Source organism: Ammospiza caudacuta, chromosome 2 (assembly GCF_027887145.1).
Source record: "Ammospiza caudacuta isolate bAmmCau1 chromosome 2, bAmmCau1.pri, whole genome shotgun sequence".
Taxonomy (NCBI): Eukaryota; Metazoa; Chordata; class Aves; order Passeriformes; family Passerellidae; genus Ammospiza; species Ammospiza caudacuta.
This window is the reverse complement of record NC_080594.1, coordinates 71,042,522-71,052,702: the sequence shown is the minus strand read 5'-3', so window position 1 is coordinate 71,052,702 and position 10,181 is coordinate 71,042,522. Positions and strand designations below refer to the sequence as shown.

The following is a 10,181-nucleotide window of genomic DNA, read 5'->3' as shown; positions in this document are numbered from 1 at the left end:
GGCAGGCTTTACCTTGGGAATCCCACCCAGGGCAAGATCACAAAGAGCTAACACCACTTCCTAGTTCTCTCCATCTACTGGGAGTTGTCAACATAACCAGGGGACTTCATTATCAAGCTACAACAATGCCTGAAAGGAGAATTGCATGATGATGCATTCCCATGCTATCCCATGCTTGTCACAGGTGTTGAGATCCCTGAGCTGTCGTGGGAATGTCCAACTGACGAGGAAGCATTTGAAGTCAACTAACTGCTGAAAAAGCCTATGTGCTCCTATTTATTGCAAATAGGCTCTGCCTGACTCCCTTTAGGCATGGCTGGGCAAATCTTAACCCTTGCAGCTTCAGGTCTCCAGACCTTCTGCTCCAGCCAGCAGGGCTGTGAGCCATTGGATTGCCTGGAAACAAGCAGGGGGCTTTACACTACAAGCCTCACGGCATAAGAATTTTAACATCTGGGCAGCTGGCCAGAACTTGAAGTCTTGTAAAACTTGTTTCCATGAAAGAAAGAGATTGATTACGGAGTTAAGATTTCCTTGATGAAAGTATAAATCTATAAGGGACATATACACAGTCTTGTTTCCTTGACTACAAGAGGAATCAAACAAGAAATTAATTCTTCAGTCCCAATTCCAAACCTGTTTTGGCAAAACACCCAACTGAAAACTATTGCTTTTTTGCTTTTCACTCTGCATTTCCTCTGTCACTCTACCATAATAGCTGGTATTTCTTTCAGCTGATTTCTTTCAGCTTTCTTAGTGTTTTTCTGTGTTGCGTGAGAAAAGCTCTTCAAACAATGCCTTTCCTACTTCTGAGCAATTTTAGTGTAAAAAAAAGCAGAAGCCTGGTAATACTGCTGTTTCCTCTCTCTTTCTCTCTCTCTTTTTTTAAATTTTGAATAATAGCATTTAAATTGCAAAGTATCACAGGTTTTAGTCAGTTCTTCTATCCTATACATTGTTTTACAGAATTTAATCCAGGACTTCCATACGATCCCATTTCTATGCAGAGAGAATTGTCACTGCTATGAACAGTAGGACTGATCAGCTTTGCTTTTCAGCAGTACTGAGCATCAAACTATCAAAAGAGGGTTTCTTAACATCAACATTCTTGTCAAGATTAGTATTTCACAGCTCCCCACAACCTCTAACAATATCACCCTCCATGCTCCTCATACCATTGTGCATTTCCACTTCAGTACAACAACTAGCTTGGACAAAATTTCACCTTAGGTTGCTTTCTTACCACACAGCTGGAAAAGCAAATGGCTTTGCTGATAAGGGTGGCTTGTTTTTTTGTACTTTACTGCTGTACTTACTATTTGACACAGCTTAAAAACGAGCCACACCATTATGGGGAAGTTTCTCATCCTGATAATTTTGTGCATCTGTGCTGGCATGGCCATAACCTTTGGCTTTCATCATTCAAAGCAGAAGCTTCATTCTAACAGAGTTCAAGATAATAACAAAAATCTATTGACTCTGTTCCAGTATATCCTGCCCCATTCCTGGAAGGGATTGAAGGCCAGGTTGAATGGGGCTTGGAGCAATCTGGTTTGCTGAAAGTTGCCCCTGCCTATCGTGGGGCAGAGCAGTGGAACTAGGTGATCTTTAAGGTTCCTCCCAACACAAACCATTAAATAATTCTATTATTATTTGTAACAAAATATCCTTAAATACAAATGTTGTATTAAATACAATTTTAGCTTTAGACATTTATACCTTGTGTAAGGCGAAGGTATGAATAAAAAACTGCCATTATTTATCCATTAAGGTTGTATATTATTACACACTTGAAAGTTTTCTCCTTCAGCTGGCCTCTTTGACACACACTTTATAAGGTCTTCCTCCCTGCTAGCTCATCTTTAGGCACATGGAGACAACCTGTTCCTATGCCTTTAAATTTCCTCCTAGAGGAATGCCCAGCTTTCCTGGTGTCTTCTGCCCTTTGAGAGTGCCTCCAAAGACACTGTCTCAATCAGGCCCCAAAATAGGGGTTAGAAAAAAATGGGAGAAAGGAGCAGAAAAAGGGGAATGGAAAAAGAAGGACATATAGAAGGAAGGAAATGGATCAAGAACTGAAATTCTCTAAATACCAGTGCAAAACAGCAAGGTTCCTGGTAGGTAGCATGGAAACCTTGGCTATATGCATATTGCCACGCTGCACTTCCCCCAATTTGGCCACATGTCCCATTGCTCAAGGAGCCTCAGCAGCAGAGAAAATAAATGAACAAAAGAGGTGTTCCTCTTTCCCCAAAGTTTATTTCTGATGTTAATGCGAGTTTTACTAAATATGCATATGCAGCACATTTAAACTAGTAAATCAGTAAGAAAATGGGAAAGGAGGGAAAGGATCTGCATTCTTTTTCACTGAGAATGTTAAAAAGAAAATGTGTGCTTGTTGGTGTGCTTGTTAGTGAGGGAAAACAATCTTAAGAATTAAAAGTGCTTCATCTCTTCACTGATTTCTACCCTTTTTCATTTTTTTTCCAAATCCTTGGCAGAGAATCAGGGAGCCCAGAGCAGCCTCTTCCTGATCTCACACAGCTATTTAATGTTGAATGTGCTGATCTAACAACCCTCAGGTGCATGGTTGGGAAAATTGTGATTATTGTTCCGAGAGCTTGCCATGGGGCAGCTGACCATTGATTCCTAATGTGTACCAGATGGGACCATGGCTCTTACTGTTTACAGAGAAGTATTTAGGTGCACTCTGAAAATAACTGTGATAGTCTGCAGATTAGTGGTAACATGAATTTTGAGTGAATTAAAACTGTTTACCACTGCCAGGGAAAACACAAATGGGAATGCCATGAGTTTCTAGAACCACACCTAAGAGTTTTTTTAGATGTTGGATAAAATGTGGATTTAACCTTTTGTGAGTTTTTCTTCCTTAGTATATTGCTTGTGTAAAGCCCCAGAATATTGGTTCAGACACTGAGTGGTAAAGGATCCATCTCAGCTGCCCTCATATTCTGTCTGCAGCCAAGATGCTCGATTTCAATCCTCTCATCTCGCTCTAGAGTCAGTGGAGAGAGGCACACATCTATTTGATGCTTCTCTGAAGTACTCTGAGGTGATCTCTGCCTAATTCTCTCCATTGCCCATGAGGGGAGTCCTGGGCAGCTAGGCAGATGTAAGTGCCTTAATCCAGAGAAAAGTCTCATTCCAATTCCTCTGTTTGCTGTTGCAGGTGCAGATGAAGAATTAATGTGATGGTCATTCCTCCTCTGCTTTGTCTGCTGAGCACGTGGATGAGTTTTGCAATAGTGGTGTTGGCCTCCAGATGAAAATTATGAATTTTGTCAAATCAAGTCACTACCAATGAGAAATAATCATTCCTGATCAAAAGCTGTGGAGGCAGGCACCAAACCAAGGTACCCCTTAAGCATGTACTTAACTTTAAACATGCAATTAATAGCACTGACAAGTACTTGTTTAAGTGCTCTGCTGGATCTAAGCCCTCTTCTTTTAACCAATATTCACCTTCCTCTTGCCAGTAGAGCTCTGACAGGAATGAATTACGCAGCTGGGATGTTCTACAAAAGAAAAGCATGTCTTCTGTGATGTGCACAAAGACACCATTTGGGTTTTAATGAGAAACTGTGTTTATAAAATAATAGGAAGGAAGGAAAGATCAGAGAAAATGTCCCTTTCAACTTTGTTCTGAAAAGCCATGAGTCAATATTTTTATTAAAACAAGCTGTTTTCTTCATTCTTTTGCCCTTAACTTGTGAAATTGAAAGTAGTTTTACAAAGAAAATCTACAATTCTATTTGGCATGCAGAATGCTAGAGAATAGTCCTAAATTGGCAACAAAGGGAAATATTTTTACTTGTTGACTTTACTGATTGAAAAACAGAATTTAGAGCAAGTCATAGAAATTTTTCCAATAATCACCTGACAAAAATGTTTTGCCTCTAGCAAAACTGATTTCTGATGGATGCAACCCTTCCAAATATTTTTAAAATATATTTTCAAACTTTTTTCTAGATATTTAGCAATGTTTTTACCTCTTCTTTATTTTTAGAGTTGTACACATTGCATTTGGTCTAAGATTGCACCACTCAGTGTTCAAATTGATGCTTACCATGCACAAATTCAGGAAATCTATATTTAATGTTCCTAGATTAACTGAATCTCCTATTGGAGATATCTCCAAACTCTGAACTCAGTTTTTAATTATTTACCTCAATCTATTGAAAGTTAAAAGATCAGTCAGTTGCTGAAGATGTTCTTGGCTTAATCTAAAATACCAGTGGTGTCAAAATGCTCCCATTGCAATTCCAGTATTTCTGCAATGCCCAGATAGGAAAGGACCCAGACAATAACTGGAATGCTCTTATCTCACCTAAAAATCTACCTGAGCCTAAAATTGCTCCTATCTTTTATAAAACAACAAAAAACTCTGATGGAAACAAAATAGTTTTACAGTAAGACTAAAGATTAACTCAGGCAATTCCAAACAGGGAAGGACATCAAGGTAACTGTGTGAAATTTCCAAAATTAAAAAGATGAGATGGAAAACACTACAAAGTAGTCATTTTTCTATTTGTCATGTAAAGAGTTCAGTTTCAATCCAATTCCTGACTAAAGCTATGTCACAGCATAATATAACATCCTTATGTGTGTGAGAAAGCAAGTTACCACTAATATGAGAATTTTGAGAGAATTTCCTGCCTTTTTTAACAAAAACCCCTCATCCACTGTAGTGCAAAGTCAGTGTTTCACAGACAGGAGAAGTATGGAGTTTTGAAATTGCTAGCAGAATGCACATAAAGCAATTAATTGCCTGGTAACCTAAAGCAGCTGCAGCTTTCTGCATGAGTCTGGAGTCCATGGGCGTAGGGATGTGCAGAGGTTTTTCCCATGGCTGTATGGAATTCTGGAAACTTTGTAGGGAGTCCAGATTTCCACCTCAGTTTGAGACACCAAACAGCTTTGTTCTTAGAGGTAAATGTATTGCACTCATTTTTACAGAGGACATTGTCCAATTATTACCTCTCAGATTTGTATCTCTCTAGAGCATTCATCCATTTCAATGAGATTTTATACAAATACACTGAAACTAGCACATTCAAACTCCTCCTGTTGACCACTTCTGCTATGCAGTTGTTGCTGCTTTTATTGGCTCTTTCCTCCTGAGGAACTTGTGAAACAAGATCCAGATGTTAATGTCAAGTATACTTTTCTTACTTCTCTTTATAAACTAAGACTCTGTTTCTTAGGACTCTTCATCTGTAAACACCTCCAGAGTACTGCTTGACTTTAATTTCTTAGTTAATTGATGTCTGGATGCAGTTCTGTGCTCTAGGATAACCCTGCTTGAGCAGGGAGGTTGGATCAAATGATCCATTCTGTGATTCTTCTCATTCAAATTCGTGTTGTTCTCAGGATGAGCTCATCATATTAAAACACCATCTCTACTTCAGTGGCTCAAAATGCAACAACATTATTCAGCAGACACCTAATCCTTCTCAAAGTAATTGGGAAAACCGGGGACTATTTGTTTTCTCTGCTTGTTACTGCTCCCAAACACCATTTAAATATCAATTTACATGCTTTATAAAATAATAAGTGCATTTCCTTTAAATAAAAATAATTCTGCTTAATGCTTTAATACTTAATGCTGAAGGACTCATTATTTTCAAGTTCCAATAGAGGTAGCTGTCAGAATCAACTGTTGCATAAATTGCAGGTTTAAAATAGAGATTTTAAATGTGTTAATTACGGATCATGTTTTGAAAAACTGCTACTTGGGGATTTTTAGTTACTTTCCTTTTTGGGAAGCTACCAGACTTGATTTGGACCCTACCAAGTATTGTAGCGTCCATTTCTTTATGGGCAACTTGTTGCCCAACTCCAATACCTGCTCTGCCTGTCAAGTAAGGTATTCAAAGAGGAAGGCTTTGAAGTGCCCAGGAAGTAGGACTCTTGGTCTGCTAAGAGAAGCCTTTAAATTGTAGAGATTTACCACAACACTGGCACCACAAAGGTGTTTATTCCCTATGAGACACTGGATTTTGGAAGAGGATGGTGGAGGAATAAGTTGAGCACTTAAAGCATCTTGCAGATACTTTTAGAAAAAAAATTATATTTGAATGAAGTGTATTTTTTGCCAAAAACTATATTCATTGTTACTTAAAACTTATGGGTGGTGATTCCACCTTTTTTGCTGATGAAAATTTTGGGAGAAAAAAGCTATCATTATCTGATCTTGGAGAAAGAAAGGTTACCTTTCATCTCTTTAAATGGTGTGGTTTATTTGGTGAAATTTATTCTTGATATTTCCAAGGTACTTCAATAAATCAGGACTGTGTAAATTAGTACCACAGAGCTGCCTCAGAATGACCTTCTGTTTCTATATAACTATGTCCACAGTCTTTTGATCTGTGTTCCTAACCTAGCTATACTTTGTTATATTTAAAGAAATACAATTCTTGGGCCTCCCTTCAAACTTGACAGAGTATAAACTTCCAGTTTAGAAAATTATTGATCAAAATTCAGAAATTCTACTGCCAGAGTCATTACTCTTACTATTGGTCTTATTAGGAATGCTAGAAGGAACAAGCAGCATAGAGCAGTGTTTATAATTGCTGGAATGTGGTTTTCCTAAATCTCAGTTATTCTTGTCCTACTCTTCATCTTGTTGCCTATCTGATGGTAAAGAGACTTTCCTCATACAAGTCCTAGCAAAAATTACAGGCCTCATACACCCTTAGCTTTGCCCATTGCAGAGATTCTGTAAGTTTCAGTTTCACAGAGCTGTACCAAGATCTCAGGATCCTGGTTGCTCAGGATCCACAGCATTCCTGAATGGTGCAGGCATTTGTGCTCCCCTGGAAACCTCTATGAAGAACTGCCAAGACAATTATCAGGCTTATATGTCTGTCTCATGACAACATTTTTCTCAGAGTAGTGCAGCAGAATCCTGTGACAGGAGACCAAAGTAGGAATTGCAGAATCTGTAAATATTTATTATAGCATCTTTTACTGCTCAAATTCATAGAATCATAGAATGGTTAGGGCTAGAAGGGAGCATGTCATCTATTTCCAACCTCCCTGACATAGCCAAGGACACCCTTCACTGGACAAGGTTGCTCAAACCCCCACACAGTGGCCTTGAACACTGCCAGGGATGGGACATCACAGCCTCTGTGGGCAGCCTGTTCCAGTACAAAGTTCCTTATTGTCAATAGAAATGTGAATGAGCTACACAGCCCATTGCTGATGCCAGTGGGTGTTACTGGCCCTGGGCACTTGTGGAGGCTCTTGGTGTCTTGAGCTGATCAGTTCTTGTGGATTCAACAGGACCATCCGTCTCTGGAACTCCAGTTTTGTGACACTTTCACATTTGGCCTCTCAGCACCAGTTTTTGCCTATCCTTTAGCCTGCTTTGTGGGAAATCTTTCTCCATCCGTACCAGTAGTTATGCACACAGTCCATTCACACAAATTCATATCAAAGGGGTATTTATCACTGGCTTACCTGCTAAGTGAAGGTCGCAATGTAAGGTGGATCATACAGTACACAAAATGAGAAATTAACAAGAAATTAATGTAATTTTTCCTGTTTTCTCTCAGGTATTATTAAAAATCCCATTGTGAAATCTAATAATCTTCATTATTTGACCTATAGAGTTTGCTATCTCCATTGTTCTTTTCAAGCATACACTTAAAATGTATGTATTGTTAGTGATTTGATCCTGAAAGGCTTACTTGCAGATGTCAGAGGGGATAGCTGCCTATGTGTTAGCTGTTGTGAACAGAATTTACAGGACTGGGCACTATTTTTTGAAATGCATACTGTGAAATATATGGATACAAAACCTAGGCACATTAATATACAATTATGTTGTAACTGTGAAACCTTAACACCCTGTTAATATTGCGTCTTGCATCTAGTGTGTGATACATTTGAGAAAACATATGGTACATAATCCTTTCCAAATGGTTTTAGAAATGAAAAGGTGTCCTCTATGAGCCTATGTCACCAAGGAAGGAAATGTTTCCTCATTTCTCTGGGTGCTGGAACCCCATGATGAGCAGATTTGCATAACAATTAACCTCTAAAAATAATTTATAACCTCTCAGATGAGAAATCAGCTTCAGGGTAGTTAAAAGGGGACACATTCTTTATTAACATGACTGTTTGTATAAAGGAGACATCAAAGCAGCTTAGACAGTCCCTCATACTTCCTATGCATTAGAGAGTGTACAGTGGTACTTTGCTTCCATTATTTCCTGCAGAAATGTTAGGGGAGGGGAAGAGAGAGGGATGCTTCCTTTATTAACAGAGACTCATCTAGCCTAATAAAGTATTTAAGAGATTAAACACTCCATTGTTTTTGTGCTCATACAAAAGTGCAAGAATCCCCTTATTTCTTACAGCTGTCCTGCCAGGCTGACAGTGGGGATGTTCTGTTTTCACTTACTGTGTCCCTGGCTCTGGGGTGTGGACAAGGAAAACGCAAGGGCAGGGAGCAGCCATGAATAGGACAACTTGTAATTTAGAAGTGCTCGTGGTTTCACACAGCCAGGGCTAGTCCTAGGATGACACACTGCATCTGAAGTTGAATCCTCTCTCCCACAGAAGGAAACCAGTTTATTTTGACCATTTGCTCTGTCTTGTACTCTACTGTAGGGCTTTCTCTCAAACATTTCTCTTTGTTACTCACAAGTCAACATTTGGTGTCCCTTGAAGGCTAAAGCCTTTCAGCCTTATTGGAGTGTGTGCTTGCTTACTTGTTTTGGTAGGTATCAATAGACTCTGCTTTGCAAAGTCTGCCCCAAACAACTCACACACTAATGGAACTATTCTATCCAGAGATACTCCCAGTACTGTTTCCCTCTGCTGTGACCATCTATCTCCCTTACTCAGCCTGGTGTGAGAAGACATAGCTCTGTTTTCATTGGCTTGGTGCTTGCCTCCTGCACAACTTCCCGCAGAGGGCTCCAAGTAGAAACAGCAAAGGGAGCTGCTTCTGAAGCACAAACACACATCACAAACTGACAGATGTTGGTCTTATCTTCTGTTTCCTGAACATTGCAAAATTTTTGGCTTTGGCAGTAGAAACATTACGTCTTAACAGTAAATTACAAGAATAAAAACCACCAGCAAATCAGTGGCTCATTATTTTCAGCCTCAATTTTACACTGGAAATCTCACAAGAGAACCTGCTATGGGATTTCATTCCCCACTTTTGCAATCCCAAGTGGCTAGAAGAGTTTTGACCAATCAGCCAATACGTGACTTACTTAGCTAGGCTAAAACATTCGTGATGCCAGTTTCTATCCATTGGGCAGGATGTGAGTAATGGGATGGAGTTCATCCAGCACTTGGTCTGTTCACCCAGTCTGTCTGCTGCTCTCAGGAAAGGGACTACTGCAGTCCCCAGGTGCTTACCGAAGTGTTTTGTACTATTTTGAGAACATATTCACGTTGGCATTTATGATTTTACCTATCCGTGCTAGTTTTTATATAGTTATATGTGTATACTTTACATAGATAAATACCCATAAATTGAACCTTCTTTTTGGAAGTCTGGCCTTTTGAGCACCACTTAACGTCTTTGGGATAGCTCAAAACACAGAAAAATAGAATCATATGGTTTTGGTTGGAAGGGATTTTTAAATATTGCCTGGTCCAGTTCTGTTGCCATGGGCAAGGACCATTTCCACTAGACAAGGTTGCTCAGTGCTCCATCCAACCTGGCCTTGAATACTTCCAGGGCTGGGGCATCCACAGCATCTCCTTCACCAGTCTTACAATGAAAAAAACATTCTTATGTCCAATCTAATTCTACCCTCTCTCAGTTTAAGACTGTTTTCTCTTATACAGTCACTACAGGCTTTAGTAAAAAGCCTCTCTGCCTTTTATACTGAAAGGCTGCAAAAAGGTTTCCACAGAGCCTTCTCTTCTCCAGGCTGAACAACTCCAGCTCTCTGGGGCTGTTCACTGGATTTCTACAACTGAAATGCAGTGTCGTGGTTTATAAGTGTGTATTTGATGTTCTTCTTATTGGGGAGGTATTTGACAAAATCAGGTATCTGTTTAACTAGAACGACTTAGTTATGAGCCAAATTAAAACCAAATCTGTTATTCATGGCATCCTTGTCTTGGTCTTACAATAGAGATATGTTCATCCCTCTCAGTATTTCAGCTGCTGTAGAACAAGAAAACAC

At 39.3% G+C, this 10,181-nt stretch overlaps 1 long non-coding RNA gene across 1 annotated transcript; it reads left to right on the top strand.

Moving 5' to 3' along the window:
* Positions 1-2,764: 2,764 nt before the first annotated feature.
* LOC131554842 (uncharacterized) lies at positions 2,765-4,474 on the top strand. Its single transcript, XR_009274447.1, has 3 exons — positions 2,765-2,875; positions 3,191-3,374; positions 3,501-4,474. It is a non-coding gene; the product is annotated as an uncharacterized LOC131554842 (long non-coding RNA).
* The last annotated feature ends 5,707 nt before the right edge of the window (positions 4,475-10,181 follow it).